This window comes from Orycteropus afer, unplaced genomic scaffold (assembly GCF_000298275.1).
Source record: "Orycteropus afer afer isolate SDZICR_OR568_19922 unplaced genomic scaffold, OryAfe1.0 scaffold00476, whole genome shotgun sequence".
Taxonomy (NCBI): Eukaryota; Metazoa; Chordata; class Mammalia; order Tubulidentata; family Orycteropodidae; genus Orycteropus; species Orycteropus afer.
Genome location: NW_006922063.1, coordinates 1,364,284 through 1,382,818, shown reverse-complemented (window position 1 = coordinate 1,382,818; position 18,535 = coordinate 1,364,284). Strand labels below are relative to the sequence as shown.

Here is an 18,535-nt window from a genome sequence, read left to right as displayed (position 1 = left end):
ATAGAGCCTGGTGGAACCACTGAGACTATGGCCCCTAGCTGCCCTTCAGGTCTGGAACTGAACCCACACCTGTGGTTTCCAGCCAAACAAAGGACAGGCATATGAGTTGAACATTTACCTGAGGTAGACACACTCCTTGCAGAGAACAATCATGGGAGAAAGAAGGGCTGCTTATGCACAGGGAGACAACTCAGGTGGCAGGAGTGCATGGAGGGATGGACACAGGGAAGAAGTAACTATTGGGAGGAAGTGGAGGGGAGCTGTCGCATTGTGGTAAATTGTGGCCAATGTCATGAGACAAAGTTTATGTGAACTGCTATATGGAAAGTGAATTTGCTCTGTAAATCTTCACCCAAATCACAATTAAAAAAAGAAGAAGAAGAAGAAGAAAACTAAGAAGGATAGGGGGGTAAAAAAAAGCAGCCTCTCACATCTATCATGTAGATCTGACATTTGTGAAGTTTGTAAAATCTTCAAATTTTTTGATGTAACCATGTAATTGGTCTAAGGTTTCCTGATGGGGCCTCTCGTCTTTGAAATTTCTAGAAGGATCCCCAGGCACATCTAAAGAAGTGTCCAAATGGAAAGTTAAGGAATCAAGCCTCCTTACATTTTTCTCCTGGTGGCAGAAAGGTTAAGCACTTGGCTGCTAACCAAAAGGTTGGTAGTTCAAACCCAGCCAGCAGCTCTGCAGGAGAGAAGACCTGGCTACCTGCTCCTATAAAGACCACAGCCTAGAAAACCCTATAGGGCAGATCTACTCTGTCATGTAGGGTCACTATGAATTGGAGTCGACTCAACAGCACTCGACAACCACAACAAATGTTTCTTCAGTGATTCCGACCTAAATAAGACCTGCCAATCGACTGCAAATTGGGTTTGGTTCTTTTTAGGGCCAGTTGTCAGCACCAGTTTCTGGAGTCTGGGGCTTATAGACTGATACCCCAGCCACCAACCACATGAGATGGTGTTGGGGTTGAAAGAATTTCTAGGACCTGTTGTGCTGTCCCAGGAGAGGGAGGAGCCTCTCCCTAAGGAGGAAAAAGGGGTGGACTGTGTTGAGCTAAAATGAACATGATGCCAAGGAGACCAGTGCCTTTGGAAGAAGTCAAGTTCTTGTCGCTTTCTCAGAGATGTTGTCCAAGAATCTAAGCTGCAAGGAGGCAGAGTTAAACAAGAGAGGGTCCAGAGTCCATGGAGAGAGTATCTTCTACAAGATCTGAAACTTCCAGGCACTCTGATCCTTATAGTCCAGAGGGTTGTAGGTAAATTTCCAGGTGCCTGTCAGGTCCTTGAATTCCAAGCTGTCCATGGGGCTGTAGGCGCCATAGTTCTGGTGTGATATGGAGGTGGGAGACTGAGCCAGGGATGGTCCCACAGAGAGGCCAGACAGGGGACTGAGAGCTGGGCCCCTCAGCTGGGGCACCATGGGAGAAAGGTAGGGATTCAGGCCACTAAAATAGGACCTTGGAGACCCATATGCTGCGAAGTAAGAGCAGAAAGCAGAGGCTGGGCATAGGTCATGGCATAGGGGGCTGAGGTCAGGGCAGGCCCTGAGGCCACTAGCCTAGCCCCTGGGCCTCAGGCAAAGGAGACTCTGAGGCTGGACTCCAGATGGACACGGCCGCCACTGCTGTGGTGGAGGAGCCTGAGGGGCCGAGTAGAGGGCAGCTGTGGGAATCTGAGATGCCCAGTGGGTCTGGACAACATATGCCTGTCTTTTGTTTGGCTGGAAGCCACAGGAGTCGAACCCACCAGCAGCTCTTGAGAGAAAGATGAAACAGTCTGCTTCGTACAGATTTATAGCCTTGGAAACCCTAGGAGGGGTCGTTAATGAGTTGGAATCAACTCAATGGCAGCAGGGGGTCTACTTCCATGCATTGGAGTACTTCGGTATCTTACAAAAACCACACCCACTGCCATCGAGTAGATCCTGACTTCTAGCAAACCCTGCACGGTGTCCAATGCTGTAAATCTTTATGGAAGCAGACTGGCTTATCTTTGTTCCACGGAGCAGCTGGTGGGTTCAAACTGCCCACTTAGGACTTGTGGTTAGCAACCCAATGCCTTAACCACATGGTGCTGATCAATTCACAGATTGTATTATTCCTCAGTAAACCTCTTTGCTTTATTTTAATACAATCTGGAACCTTTGTTCTACAATAAATGGGTACCAGTTATTGATTACTGATTACTACTGATCATAAAATCATTAAAATTAAATGACATACAGGCTCATATGCATGGTAATACTCAGAATAACTAAATTTGAACCAAACTGGGCCCACCTGGTGTAGAAAAGAGCTACTGGTCAATCATATTTACAAACTGAAACTAAGCGGGCACCAGTTGGCAGTTAAAAGCCATTAGGGTACAGGCCAATATAAACAAGTTTTCTCTTAAGAAGTCAAGCAAAGATACCATCAGGGTGCTTGTCAGCCTGAGAAAGAATCCTGTAAGGGGACCATTGGTCGAGCAAGGATATCACTAGGTTAGGACTAGGTGCCAGGCAGTATAAACAAGTCCCTTGTGTAAGGCACATGCCTTTCCACTTGGGGGATACCAGATCTGGTTGAATCAGTATCCTAGTGGCTAAAATTAACCCAAGAACTAAGGTCCTGGAGGGAAAATTAAGCTAAAATAGAAAGATGATCGTTTGGTCATGGAAAACTAACTGACCATTCCCAAATTTAACTGCAGGAAAGGGGGGTGGGGAATGACAGTGGACAGATGCAGGTGAAACTACTAATATCTTAATGAAATTAGGCTTTAAAAAGCAGCTGTTGGCCCTGCAGCAACCAAGCTGAGAAAGATTTAACCCTTTTCAGCCCAGCATTATACTAGCTATGGCTCTATTACAACAAAAAGCCTAATTAATCTTCAGGGTCATGGCACCTCTGGGGCACAAGTAATAATGATTTAAAAACTAATTCTAAAGATATAGAAAGGGAGAGTCTTCCTGCAATAGTACAGCCGATGACAAATAATTGAAAACATGTATCTGGCTACAGAGGAAGACATATTATACATGCACATGGTATTAAAGTAAAGCAAAAGTTCATAATCTGATCTAACTGGAAATCCAAAACTTATTTAATTAATTGCATGATTATTTTTGTATTACTCTCATAATAATTGAGAGCTCTGGTGGCACACTGCCTAAAGCACTTGACTGCTAACCAGAAGACTGGCGGTTCAAACCCACCAGCCATTCCTTGGAAGGAAGATTGGGCAATTTACTTCCATATAGATATTGCCTCAGAAACCCAAAGAGGGGTCGCTATGAGTCACATCCGAATCGACAATCAAATCCGAATCAGCAATGAGCTTGGTTTAGTTTTTTGGTTTATCATAATTTAAGGAGCTCTGGTGGCGCAGTGGCTAAGGCATTTTTTGACTGCTAACTAGAAGGTTGGCATGGGAGCTCTGGTAGCATAGTGCTTAAGGCACTTGACTGCTAACCAGAAGGCTGGCGGTTCAAACCTACCAGCCACTCCTCGGAAGGAAGGCTGGGCAATCTACTTCTGTAGTGATACTGCCTTGGAAACTCAAGGAGGGGTCGCTGTGAGTCGGGTCTGACTTGCCGGCACATAGCAACAACAACATAAGGTTGGCGGTTCAAACCCACCAGCTATTGCAGTATAGGAAGATGGGGCAATCTACTTCCGTAAATCTTTAAGGCCTTGGAAACCCAATGGAGGTCACTATGAGTCAGAATTGATATGATGGCAGTGCCTTTGGCGTTTTTTTTTTTTTTTTTTTAAAGCACTAAATAGCCCCAAAGGAGAGGGCTGTTTTAATTGTTATTCTTATGACACAAGTAAATCTAATCAATTTAACCTCTGAAGCACAGCATTCAGCAAAAGAATGCATAATGTTCCTTAAAGAGTCTCTCAAGGTTTCTCCCAATGAGATAAGGGGAGTAGAAATGTAACTGTTAAGAAAACCAGATGGTCAGGAGATTTGCAGAGGCTGAGGGAGGGTCATCCACCACCTCTTAGTAACTGCTGACCCAGCAACAGCCTGAATCTGGGTGAAAGGAGTATTTACATAGTTAATAGCACACCACGGCCGGTGGCACAGTGCCTAAGGCATTTGACTGCTAAGCAGAAGGCTGGGTAAACCCACCAGCCACTCTGCCGAAGGAAGACAGGGCAATCTACACTTCAGTAAAGACTTACCCCCTCAGAAACCCAAATGGGGTCATTATGAGTCCGAATCTACTCGATGGCAGTGGGTCTGGTTTTTTGGTTTTGGGTGGAGATATAACATTATTATGAGACATGCTAAGTGTTCTGGTTACCTAGTGCCGCTCTGACAGGAATATACCACAAATGGGACTCCTTGTAAAACAGGAGTTTATTCTTTCACAGTTTGGAGGCTAGAAGTCCGAGTTCAAAGTGCCAGGCTCTACGGGCTGTGTGAAAGCCCCTCGACCTTGGGCTTCAGCTCTGCCTCCTGCTCCTGGCCCACTGAAGCTAGAGGCATCTCTTCACTCAGGCAGCTACTGGCTGCTGAGGCTATCAGGCCCAAGGTCGACATATAAAATGGCACAGTCCCGATGTTACCAAACCACACGGCAGGCCATTAATTCAAGTAAGTCCCAAGGTCGGCAGAGCATGACAGACCTTGGCAGACCTGCCAACGACACAGAGACATGCAGGGTTCAAGTGTGCCATAGGCTAGAGACCATTTCCGAAGGGTTCTCCTTATATACAGGAAGCAGACCACATCCCTAAAGCAGCTACTCAGCTACTCACAAGATTCTACCATGGAGCTGATGACCAGTCTCATCATGGGGAACATCTAGCTATCCAGCCACTCAACCAGGCCCAGCCAAGTTGACACACAAACTTAACCACCACACTAAGGGTCGCCCGCCATCTTTCTATCCCTGATTGTACATGCTTATATGTATGAAATTGTATGTGTAACATGATTATGATACAATGCACACTCTATGATAGAAGCTGAGAGAGCACTTAAAGGCAGGCAGGATTAGAGGGGCTGCCCTCTCTGTCTCAGCTTGTGCACAAACTAAATAAAAGCCATGCTTTCAACTCTTCACCTCAGTGTCTTTATTGGCTTCATTTGTGCCAGGCAAAAGAATGCAGAAATTTGCAGGTTACACCTCCTTAAAAGACTTGCTATAGAAAGCAAATGAAAAATTTTAAAATTCACAGCTAATGACAATCTTGTAAGCAGAAAAGAAAAAAAAAAATTAAAAAGAAAATTAATTTCTTTTACAAATGATAAGGAAAGATTACAGGAGGTCTTCTTGGAGCATCTGTGAATCTCTTGTCATAGAGCTAAGTGAATCCTGACTTCATTTTATAAACACATTTGAATGAGAAACTCTCTTTTTAAAACAAATACTTGAGCTAGTTAATATCTTAGGAGCTCTGGCAGCACAGTGAACAAGGCATTTGTCTGCTAACCAGAAGGTCAGCAGTTCAACCTCACCAACCGTTCTGAGGGAGGAAGATGGGACACTCTACTATAAAGATTTACAGCCTTGGAAAGCCAACTGGCATCTCTGAGTCTGAATCGACTTGATGGTAGTGCGTTTGGTTTTTGGTTTAGTTAACATCTTGAGTGGGCCTTGAAAGCCAAGAACAAACAAGCATGACACTGACTGCAATTCCCCACAGTGTGACAGCTCTCTTCCCACTTTCTCCCCATAGTTACCTCTTTCCTGTGTCCCTCCCTTCCATGCAGATCTGACTCGGTATTATAAATCTCTAACAACATATGGAAGAAGGTATCTTTCACAGGTTTAAGACATTTTAGCAGAGTAAAATTGGGACTGATTCAAACTAGATAGTATTGTTCAGGAATGTTATTTTTTACTGTTTTTCTTGTTGTGTGTATCATCTACTTACTATACTTCACAACTAAATAATTCTGTTTCTTTAATTGATCATTTGGCTAAGCAAACAAATCAAAGTGATTGTTGGGACTAAGACTCCTCTTTGTCCTTGAACTTGAATTTCTTTGTTAGTTGTTCCCCTGACATTAAATCATTCAAAAGGGCCCCATCCTTCCCCTTTCTGGAATGACAGTTCTATTAAGCCCAGAAATCCTAACAATTGAGATTATGACATAGCTAAAGCCATTTAAGGAGGCTGGTATTTTACACACAATCAGACTAATGAGTATAAAGTTGGGACTAGTTGATGTCACCGACTAACTGAAAGATTGGTGGTTTGAACCCACCAGCTGTCCTGTGAGAGAAGAGGTGGCAGTCTGCTTCCATAAAGGTTACAGCCTTGGAAACCATATGGGGCAGTTCTACTTTGGCCTGTTGGGTTGCTACGAGTCATAATCGAGTCAAAAGCAGTGATAGTTGTGGGTGCAGTAAATGAGTTAATTTGGCCTTTCTAGCCATGGTCTTTGTGATTCCCACCAGGTGACTGGGTGGGAATATACAAAGGTGCTTATGGCCCACCCAAGGGCTTGGATAGATTGCTAATCATGTAAATAAGGTACATGGCACGCTGGTGGAGGTAGAACAATGCCAGTAAGGTGTGTGGAACCCTCATGTGGGGATTGGTCAGTTTTGCCATCTGCTAGGTTTAAAATGAGGCATCCCAGAGGTGGAGGGAGTTGGAAATCTCACCACCATCAAGGAAGAAGACCCAGGAGTGGAGCATATCCTTAGACCCAAGGTCCCTGCACTGAGATGGTGAGAAGCAGAGGCAGAGAGACCGCGGTAGAGAAGCCACAGCAGCAGACCCTGGCAGCAGAGACCGGCCTGGGGCAGGGTGATGGGCGTCCTGGCCCATGGAACGAGACAGCTGAATGCCTCTGGGAAGAGGCTTACTGGCGGGGTGGGGACCCTCCCTGGGTACCTATCAGCAGAGTGGAAAGAGCTTTGTAACACTTGCCTTCACAGAGCAGAGGCGAGACTGAGAGGCAAGGGTTAAAGAGAGGTGTGCCTACAGGCATGGTGGAGGGGAGGCTGTCCTGATCTAAGAACTGTATCCTGCGCATTCCTGAACGCTGGTAACCTGTTCCTTCCCTAATAAACCCCAAAATCCTGAGTATTATCTGTAAGTTCTGTGTGGCCATTGTAATGAATTTCTGAACCCAGCAGCAGAGCAGAGAGCGCTGTGGGAGGGACAGTAGTCAATGGCTAATTAATATGTAGAAAACCGGGTTCTATTTTCATAATGCAAGCACTGTGTGCAGAGCCTTATCTTCTCTTAGGAATATTCATCTACCTTTAGTGCACAGTGATCAAATAATCCTTCAGTCTATCTCTTCCCAAAGAAGTAAGTGCTGGCTTAAGACTAAAATTGGTGATATATCTAAAAACGTAGATGGTTACACAGCCCCACTTGGAATATATTCTGAATTGTGCTATCAAGCTAATTTTCCTTCTACAGACTCTAACATTAAGCCTTTCTTGCTTTAATCGGACATTATTTTTCTACAACTTTGGCCTTTAGTGCTGAAGGGTCTAACCAAACAAATCCCATTTAGATGCTCAATTAATTGTGGGATCCATTTCCTTTTTATCTGGTATTAGTATGTCATGCATGTAAAAAATTATCATTAGGTTTCAAAACAATTGGCTTAGAATTATGGGACTCAGTACAAAGGTTAGGATTGGCTATCATGACCATCTGAGAATTACCAAATTTACATGGAACGATTTTACAAAACAAGTTAGCTTGAGATTACATATTAGTCGCTCAAGGTGGTATCTGTGCCTTAGTTGGTAGTCAATAGTATGTGTCTACCAGTGACACGAAAAGTGAAGTTACTCAGGAGTGGCCATAGGTACACACTGAACTATTAGCTATGTCTATGAAGTGGGGAGAGTACCCAAGAACATGTATAGGGTTGGCAGACAGTAGTCCAATAACTTTATGTGTATGATCTGAATTCCCAGGTGTATAGTGGAGCTGACAAGTGGCAAGGTTGTAGTCACTGCTTGGTCACAGCCAGCTACCCAGAAGGACCTGTTGGCTCGGGACCATAGTCGCAGGGGACATCAAGCTCAATTGGCATAACATACTACACAAAACATTGTTCTATCTCCTACTGTGGCGAGTAGTGACTGGGATCTTAAAAGCTAGCGAGCTGCCATCTAGATGCAACGATGGGTCTCTCCTTGTCCAGAGCAAAGAATGAAGAAAACCAAAATTCACAGAAACAATTAGTCCTAGCGACTGGTACACCATCCGATCTGCAGCCTATACAACTATGAGACCAAAAGAACTAGACGGTGCCCGGCTACTACTTTCAACCACTTGGAAGAGGATCTATGTAGGAGATCCTGGATAGAGAGGGAGAACAATGTGGAACAAAACTCAAAATCATTTTGGGGAAAAAAAAAGGTGGGGGGGACCAGGTTTGCTGGTCCGATAGAGCCTGGTGGAACCACTGAGACTATGGCCCCTAGCTGCCCTTCGGGTCTGGAATTGAACCCATGCCTGTGGCTTCCAGCCAAACAACAGACAGGTATATGAGTTGAACATGTACCTGAGGTAGCTACACTCCTTGGAGAGAACAAGCATGGGAGAAAGAAGGGCTGCTTATGTGCAGAGAGATAGCTCAGGGAGCAGGAGTGCATGGAGGGATGGACACAGGGAAGAGGTAACTATGGGGAGGAAGTAGGAGGGGAGATGAGGCATTGCGGTAGGTTGTGGTCAATGACATGAGACAAAATGTATGTGAACTGCTGTATGGAAAGTGTATTTGCTCTGTAAATTTTCACACAAATCACAATTAAAAAAAAAAAAAAAAAAGAGCGGCCACAGGTGAGGCTCACTCTGGGGAAGCAACCGAGGCCTTTCATACTGAGTCTGAGCTCCCCTGAGACCTTTCCGGTTGGCTTTCAGTCCCTAACCCAGCAATCCGTAACCTATTCCAGATATTACCCTCACCACCAAAGAAGCACAAAAACTGACAGGCTTGTCTGGATACCAGAAAAAATATATACCACATGTAAGACTAATTTTATGAAACAGTTACCAACAGTAAGACGATCACTTGGGAGACAACACAGGAACATCTTCTCAAACTTTAAAAGAAACAATGCAAACATTATCACTCTTAGACCTCTGTATTCTGAATCAAAACTCAGATTAGAATGCTTGTATTCACAAAGTTTTACCACATGGCCCTCTGGATTAAAAATCCTACAGACTTTAACTTTAACCCAATTGGGTTTTGTTCTAAAAATACAAATATACCCCATGGAAAAACTTCCATGGGCTTTGTATGAAGCACTCTAACACACAGAGCCACTAGCGGAAAAACGGAATATTTAAGATTAAGTAAAGCAGGAATTTTAATGATAGCTGGCAAATAAATATTATCTTTATCACTGCCTTTAAATATATATATATATATATATATATGTAAATGGGCACATGAACTATGTGGACATGCAGGATTTTGTTACCAAACCTGGGCACTTTGACAAAATGTACCTCTATCACAGAAAACTTTACAATATATAGTTACAAAGGACAGAAACACCCTAAGAATACTCTGACAAGACAAAGCCTAACTGGCCTGAGGTGAGGTAAGTTCCTTTAAGTGGATTTTTGCCTTGGTTTTTTGAAAAGTAACTTGAGAGATTTTTCCCCTAGGCTTGAGGAATTACATCTGCCCACCTTTCCCATCCCAGAGGGTGTGTTACTTTTGATTGACATTTCCTGTAAGCTGTAAACACCCTGGTTGGATACCTTCTGCCTGGCCCAGGGCTGCAGCCTGCCTGGCGACTGGTATGCACTTTACAGGGATCTGTCAACAGACTCCCGCAAATCTGGTGGGTGGTAGCCCAGCCATGCTTCCTATGTAAAAGAAGGGTCTGTGGCTGGTCAGTCAGTGGCCCTGATGGGAGGGCTGTGCCTTGAAACTGACTAGGACTTGGCAGGTAATAAGCAGCCAGCCCCACAGAGGTTACGGGAGACAGAGAGAAGCAAGACGGGAAGCAGCAAGGAGAAACAGAAGCAGCAGGAGAGAGAGAGAGAGAACTTCCTAAAAGAGCTGTAACAATGAGCAAGGGCTGCAACGCTGGAGGCAGTGAGAGGCCAGGGAGAGGCTCGGCCGCGGAGCCAGCGGCAACAGGCCCAGAAGGGGCCCAGCAGCAGAGACAAGAGGAGGCCTGTCCTGAGAAAGACCGCAGGGCCAGGAGGATACGAGAGCTGTCCAGCACTGAAGAAGGGATCATTTGCCTGCGTGCTTCCTGATCTCGATTCCTGAGTTGTACCTTGTTCCTTAACAAATCACTTAACCGTAAGTATTGTCTGCGAGCTCTGTGTGGCCACTGTGAAGGACTGTCAAACCAGCAGAGAAGTAGAGCGTGCTGTGGGAGGGATGGCTGGTGTCAGAGTCGGTAAAAAGGTTGGAGAGTGGAGTATGTCTGACCTCTACCTCACAGGAGTCAGCTGCGGGCTGGTCTTTGTTTGTATTACCACCCCCTGAAGTTAGACTGGTTCTACCATTACACCATTTTACAAAGCCTTTAAAAGTCACTCAGATAAGACTACACTGGTCCTTTACCTACCTCTATGTTGTTGTTTTTGTTGTTGTTATTTGCCGTCAAGTTGGCCCCAACTCAGTCAAGTTGGCCCCAACTCATAGCGACCCCTCCTTGGGTTTCCTTCCGAGGTAGTATCACTACGGAAGTAGGATTGCTTCCAAGGAGTGGCTGGTGGGTTTGAACCGCCAGCCTTGTGGTTAGCAGTCAAGTGCCTTAGGCACTATGCTACCAGAGCTCCTACCTCTCTATATAAGAAATATTAATGCAATACAATAGATATGTGGTCTGGTGTAAGATTACTAAATCCATGTAAAACTTGTAATCAGCTCTCCACCATAAAAGCATTAAAAAACTGTCTGCCATAGAGTCAATTCCAACTCATAGCAACCCCCACTGGGTTTACAAGGCTTTAAATCTTTATGGAAATAGATTGCCTCATCTTCCTCCTGTGGAGCAGCTGGGAGGTTGGAATGCCAACCTGGTTAGCAGCCAAATGTCTTACTATGCCTTGGAGGCAGGGGTATCTTGCTTTGATATTCTATGATAGCATATCTCCTATCATAGAATCAGATCAAGGCACACATTTCCCTGGACATCAAATGCAAAAATGGGCTGAAGATAAAGGAATATCAAACTGATAAACAAACAAACCCACTGCCATTGAGTCAATTCCAACTCATAGTGACCCTTTTTAGGACAAAAGAGAACTGCCTCATAGGGTTTCCAAGGCTATAAATCTTTACGGACACAGACTGCCTCATCTTTCTCCCATGGAGTGGCTTGTGGGTTCAAACTGCCTACCTTGTGTGAGCAACCAAAATGCCTTACCATATGCCATGAGAGCGCCTTAAGGAGTATCATGGAACTTTAATTTACCTTATAACCCTATAGCATGTTGTTTTAAAAGATATAATAGTTCATTTAAACAGAAATTAGGACTCCTTACCAATGATCAGGAACTTAGAAGGCAATCTAAATAACGGATAGCAACTAAATTTCCTAATCATAGAGAAAAGTATGAACACCCCTAGCCCCATAGATATGATGCTTATCTCTCCTGCTGTTGTTGTTATATGCCGTTGAGTCAGACCCGACTCATAGCAACCCTTCCTTTGGTTTCCAAGGCAGTATCACTACAGAAGTAGATTGCCTCATCTTCCTTACAAGGAGTGGGTGGTGGATTTGAACCACCAGCCTTCTGGTTAGCAGTCAAGTGCCTTAGGCACTATGCTACCAGAGCTCCCTATCTCGCCTCATGATATTAAGTTACTTAATGCCATAAATAATAAACAATGTAATGTTTCTGGCAAAATGTTTATAAAATCTAGTAACAATTCATTTAGCCTAGGGCAAACTACTGCCCCAGCCACTAGAAAGAGGTCCTAGGTTAACTACAGGGTAAGCTAAGATTCTGTGGATTAAAGACACTTAACCATTTTTTTAAAAAACTATTTTTATTGTGATTTGGGTGAAAGTTTACAGAGCAAATTCATGGTCTCTCCTTGTCCAGAGCAAAGAAGAATGAAGAAAACCAAAGACGTATGGAAACAACCAGTCCAAGGGACTAACGGACCATGTGAACCTCAGCTTATGTGACCATGAGACCAGAATAACTAGAGGGTGCCTGGCTGTCTCTGTCAACTACACAGAAAGGGATCAGTGCAGGAGATCCTGGATAAAGTAGGAGAACAATGTGGAAAAAACTCAAAATCATAAAAAAGAGTAGGTTTACTGGTCTGATAGAGCCTGGTGAGACCCCCAACACTATGGCTCCTAATTACCCTTGAGATCTGGAATTGAATTCACTCCCGTGGCTTCCAGCCAAACAATATACAGGCATATGGGGTGAACATTTATACACTCCTTAGAGTGATCAATCATTGGAGAACAGAAGGGCAGTATTTGCACAGGGAGATCGCTCAGGGGGCAGGAATGCTTGGGAAAGAAGCACACCGGGAAGAGGTAACCACAGGGAGGAAGTGGGAAGAGAGCTGTTAACACTGTGGGGATTGCAGTCAATGTCATGAAACAAAATGTGTACGAACTACTGTATAGCAAATGAATTTGCTCTGTAAACTTTCACCCAAATGACAATAAAAATTTTAAAAAGACACAATGTGGAAGCCTATGAACTAAATTAACAGCAATGTGTAATATTTTAGGACAAATTGCTTTACATATCTGCCAGTACACCCCTTCCTCACTTATCAACATGGTTAGCTTCCAACAACCAGTTTATCATGCAAAATAGGTGTTATGTGAAAATGCAAGATGATGACTACATCAAATCACAAAACAGAAGATAACCACATCATTACATAACTGTCAAGCCACTGAGAATCATGGCCCAGACATGGTTAGCAGTCAAATGCCTTAGGCACTACACCACCAGAGCTCCCATAAAGGACAATCCCACTTTTCTAAATTCACTAAAGTCTAAACATTCACAGGGGTATGACAGATTAAAATCTTAGCTCTAAAAGACAGTGTTGTGAAATTGGGCTATCACACCGCAGTGACATCCCAATTTCCAAAAGGATAATGAATGATTAGAACTGAATAACCTCCTCTGTACACAGAAGGCACATGTCCCACCTGACCAACTACTGGATGGAGCCATGCTACTGGGATAACTTCTGACAGTGTTAGTGTTCCAGATGTCTGAGTTCCTATGACTGTGATCGTAATGCCTAACCAACCAATCTTCTATGCTTTGGGAAACTGGACATATCTGCCAGCCAGCATGCTCTAAATTTTTGATAAATCTAACTTACTGAACAGATGGCAATAATACAGAATTTCCCCTTTAAAGCTGCATTACATTTCTCTGAATATTACCACTGGATATTACCATTACTAATCCCAGTCCATTTGGGACTAAGGAATAATAAAAAAGTACTAATGAAATTTATCGTAAAACCAAACCAAATATTTCTCTGACTGATGTAAAATCAACCCTGGATAAATATGACCAGGTGGGCAACCATCTGAAGCAGGAAACCAAGCAAATATAATCCATGACCCAAAAGGTAAATAAGGAACAGAAGGACAAATTCCCTGAAGCAATGAGTGCTTTAAATACAGCATTTGCGCCACTGGCACATGCCTTAGAACAGGCTGTTGTTGTTGTTATGTGCCATCGAGTCGGCCCCGACTCATAGCGACCCCTCCTTGGGTTTCCGAGGCAGTATCACTACAGAAGTAGGATTGCCCAACCTTCCTTCCGAGTAGTGGCTGGTGGGTTTGAACCGCCAGCCATGTGGTTAGCAGTAGAACAGGCTAGCAACATTTATATCCCCATCTAAAAACCTCACTGCCATCAAGTTGATTCTGACTCACTGGGTTTTCAAGGCTGTCAGTCTTTACAGAAGCAGACTCCTCATCATTCCTCCACGGAGCAGCTGGTGGGTTCGGACCACTGACTATTTGGTTAGCAGCCAACTGCCTTAACCACTACACCACCAGAGCTCCTTTATGTATCTCCGTAAGTATAATAAAATGATATTAACCTGGACAAAGAATTATCAGGGAAGTTTGTTTGGATGGTTGAATAAGTCAAGCTTCTAGGGTTCGGGGAACTGGATTTTAAGCCACGTAAAAGAAGCTTTTGTTTTTACCACACCAACTGTACTGGGAATACAAGTATCCTTCACTTTTCGAAAATTTGCTTTAGTGACTTCACTTTTAAGAAAGACCTACACATTTGTGCCTGTTTTTGCTAACTGAAAGAAATCCTAAGAGGATTTTCGCTTTCTGAAAGAAGCCAAAAAGCGAAACTCGCCGCCAGTGTTTGTTTTTGGGTAAGCCTTAAAGAGGCACTGCCCACCCAGAGCAGCAAGAGTGGCGCCACCCAGCTCCTTGCCGGGGAACTACACTCGGCCTCTCAGCATCGCGCTGCCACAGCTTTGAACGTACTGTGAACACGCTGTAATCATTTGGAAGGTTATTTTTGGGTATGGGAACGCTCAAAACGTTTTCCCATATAAAGTAATGGTACCTGCTCCTTTGCTTGAGGCTGTTTGGTTTATGAAAGGCTTCGTGGGAATGCTCTACTTTCAGGTAACGGGAAAATCTGTGTTTCTGTCAAAACTTGCTTTAAAAAAGAGTGAAATGAAAAATGTGATTTGGATCAAGAGGCAGACTGTTCTGTATGTTTCCATAATCTCAAATCCTACCAGGTAGTTATCACCAATATTATGCTTTCAAAATACGTATGTATAATCACTCATAACATGAACTTAGAAATGCCTACCTTAAGGCCTTCTCATATTAACAAGTCATTAGAAACCTGTGAAGTTGCCTTTGACCTGGCATGCTGTGATACAAGAAGATATACCATAAGTTGATCATTGTAAAATTATCCTTGAGACATAAGCATTGACCAGAATATACCATGGAATGCCAAAAGAACAATTAGAGATTAGGGAAGCCTAACCTCTAACCTTGAAGACAAAATGTGACATTTGGGGAATCTCTAACCCTAGAGAAAGACATACATACTAGTCTTTGATGTAACACTGCCCTTTATTGTGTGAGGCCAAGGTGAGAATTAACAACCTATGATATGCGACGATACAACCTTGGCTGAAAGTGAAGATGACGTGAAGCACTGACTGATGACTACAGTCTGCAGTATGGATTACACCTTAAGAAAATAAAAATCCTCACAACTGGACCAATAAGCAACATCATGATAAATGGAGAAAAGACTGAGGTTGTCAGGGATTTCATTTTACTTGGATCCACAATCAACACCCATGGAAATAGAAGTCAAGAAATCAGAGGACATACTGCGCTGGGCAAATCTGGGGCAAAAGGCCTCTTTAATGTGTTAAAGAGCAAAGATGTCACTTTGAAGACTAAGGTGCGCCTGACTCAAGGCATGGTCTTTCCAATCACCTCATATGCATGTGAAAGCTGGAAGTGAGTAAGGAAGACTGAAGAAGAATTGATGCATGGAATGCCAAAAGAGCAAACAAATACTGCTGGGAAAAATACTGCTGGAATGCTCATCAGAAGCAAAGATGGAGAAACTTTGTATTTCGTATTTTGGTCATGGTATTAAGAGGGCCCAGTCCCCGGAGAAGGATACCATGGTTGGCAAAGTGGAGGGCCAGTGGAAAAGGGGGAGACCCCCAACAGGGTGGACTGACACAGTGGCTGTAGCAACGGGTTCAAGCATGACAACAGCTGGGAGGGGGACTGTTTCGCTCCGTTTTGGCAGGCAGTGTTTTGCTGCTACACACACAGTCGCTACGATCGACGGTGCCTAACAACAACACCGACAGAAGGCAGAGGCAAAAAGATCTTTCTCTAATCTATTACCCTCTCTGAAGACCCACAACCTGCTGAAACTCTGCCAGCAGCAGCCAACTACAGACCACAGCTAGACGAGACCCCTGCCGAGGCTGACACATGGACAAGCCTTCTTGCTGAGACCTTAAAGATAAAAGCCTGAAGTCTAAAGATGTGGACTCTATCTACTGAACTAACATTGTAATTGTAAATTCTGATTCTCTGGTTCTGAATCAATGTTGTGACGTCTTACTTGTGTCCCTCGCCGTGACAACTCTGCAGTAAACTAAAGCTAGTGCATGGCAAATCTGAGTATCTCTATTAATTTTCTAAGATATACCCCTACACAACAGAGGTAGGCATGATTTTTATCCCTATTTTTACAGATAAGGAAACTGAGGCACTGAGATGGTAGGCCACTTGTCCAAAGTCGCTCACCCTGGTCCCATCCTATGCTCCCCCTGGGCTCCCAGACTCAGCGAGGAAATGGTGCAGCTGGGGTACTGAATCCCAGCCACATGATTCCAGGGGTGAAGGTAGAAGGCAGGGGCGCCAACTGGGGGCCTGGGCTCAGAATCTGGTCCCTGGATGTGCATTGTTTGGCTGCAGAGTGGAGTCATTTTAAATTTGAATGAGCTGCCAACATTTAAAAATTGGGAGATTTCACCTAAAATGACCATTTTTGGCGTTTTTGAGAAAATGAGGAGATATGCGTCCACCTTCCCACATGTCACACACCTCTCCCGGCTCACTTCACTCAGGTGTAGTCCCCACCTGGCCCTGTTGGCCTGTGACTGCCTTCCTTCCCTACAGAGTTTAAGGAGACGATGATATGAATATTCTTTCACCCTTGTGGAGTGTTCACTCTCCACTTCTAAGTGGTAGGATCTCTAAACTCAGTGATGCTCCTGCCACCCACTGGGTCCCACAATGACCTCAGTGGCTCTCTAAACTTACACCTCTTCCTGGCTTCCCATCTTAGGGATGGCCCCAGTGTCTCCCAGTACCTGCTGGGCCTCACTCTGGGTGCTTCTCACTCTCTCCCATCCCATCCCACCAGTCCCATGACCTGTCCAATTGGCCTGAGCCTCTCTTCCACCCACTCCATCCCTAACCCACTCACCGTGATCCTGTCCCAGCCTGGGCTCCCAGCCTGTCTTCCCTTCTGAGCCATTCTGCCCAACTCTGCCAGGACAGTCTTCCTATAAGCAAACCTGACTCTGACCCTTCCGTTAGAATCCGCCACAGCTCTGCAGTGCTCCAGCCTCTACAGCTCTCCCCACTTTCATTTATAGTCAAGTCTGCTTCACTTTTCCACTCACTTTTTTTTTTTTTTTTTTTTTGTGCTTTGGGTGCAAATTTATGGAGGAGATTTGGTTTATATTCGACAGTTCATGCACATTTACTGAAGCCCCTGATTTAGTTCAGAAGAAACTTTCACATATAATTTGACAGTTTTTTTTTTTTTTTTTTGGCATTTGGGGGACACCTTTATTAACCCACTCCTCAGTTCAAAACCTTCTCTTGGCTCATTTCCCTCAGTGCAAAAGCCACAGTCTTCACTGTGACCCACAAGGTTTGTTTCCCCCATCACCTTCTTTGCCTCCATTTCTTCACTCACCGCCAACTCCCTCTGCTCCAGCTGTAACGAACCCCTTGCTGTTCCTTGTAGACACCGCTTTTCAAAGCCATGTCCTTTGTCTGATTTGCTGGTCCCTCACATACCTTCATGGCTTTTCTTCTTCACCTTGCCCCACTCTTGATCTCATCATTTCTTTTTTTGAAAATTAAATAACACATATACCTTCTAACATCCTACATCTTTTTTTTTTTTTTTTCTTTTGTAATTCTACATCATTTCACTACATTTTTTGGTCTGGATTCCGTTCCTCCCGCACCACCCTTACCAACCATTCCTGGGTTCCCATCAACTCTGCTACAACCCAAAAGGAATTCCCCTCTTTGAGATGCAGTTTCCCCTTCTGCCACACTTCCTATCTCTCGGTATTATTGGGATATTGGGAAACAGTTACTGGGACCACTGTTGGGCACTGGGAAACTGAGGCAGAGGCAAGAACAGAGCCTTTCTCAAGGTCACACGCTCCGGATCCCCACTATATTCTCGGCACCGTAGAGAACCCGATCTCGCACCACACTGCCTGAGCCATCACCATCCATTCAGGGAAGGTAGGAAGGTGGCAGAAAGGGCTCGGTACCCGGTATCGCGATAGTCAAATGGACTGTACCGAGAAGTCGTGTAGTCGGTCCGATCACAATAATCACGTTTGATTAAACGTGATCAGCCGAATACTTCCCTGCAGGCCCCGACCTCGGGGTCCTCACCTGATTTCTCCACTTTTACCTTCACCGGGAACATGGTTAGGCCAGCTGGGTCAGATGAGTCCCCAAGCGTCTGGAGTCACAAGTCAAGGCCGGGAACCGGCGAGGACAGTTCAAAGGTAAGCTTCGAGTACGGCCAGTTTCGCAGCGGTGTCCGCTGCACGCTGCCGCTTCCCGGGTTGCCCTTGTGTGGGCGGCCCCTTCGGCAGTTTCTTGTTTCCATTAGTCAGGTCACCTGTCAATCTCGTACCCTGACCAATTGATAGTTACCGTCATAGGATCCTCGCCCTAAATCCCACCTTCACGAGGGAAGGGCCGTTTCCGGAAACAAATCAACGACAGTCGAGGGCGCATCCTGGTAGGTGTAGTTCTAGTTCAAGCGACCCCAACAAGAGCAAC

General features: G+C 44.6%; 1 pseudogene; it reads right to left on the bottom strand.

The window, feature by feature from the left end:
* Window positions 1-1,210: 1,210 nt before the first annotated feature.
* LOC103209098 lies at window positions 1,211-18,173 on the bottom strand (annotated as a pseudogene).
* Between the last annotated feature and the right edge of the window lie 362 nt (window positions 18,174-18,535).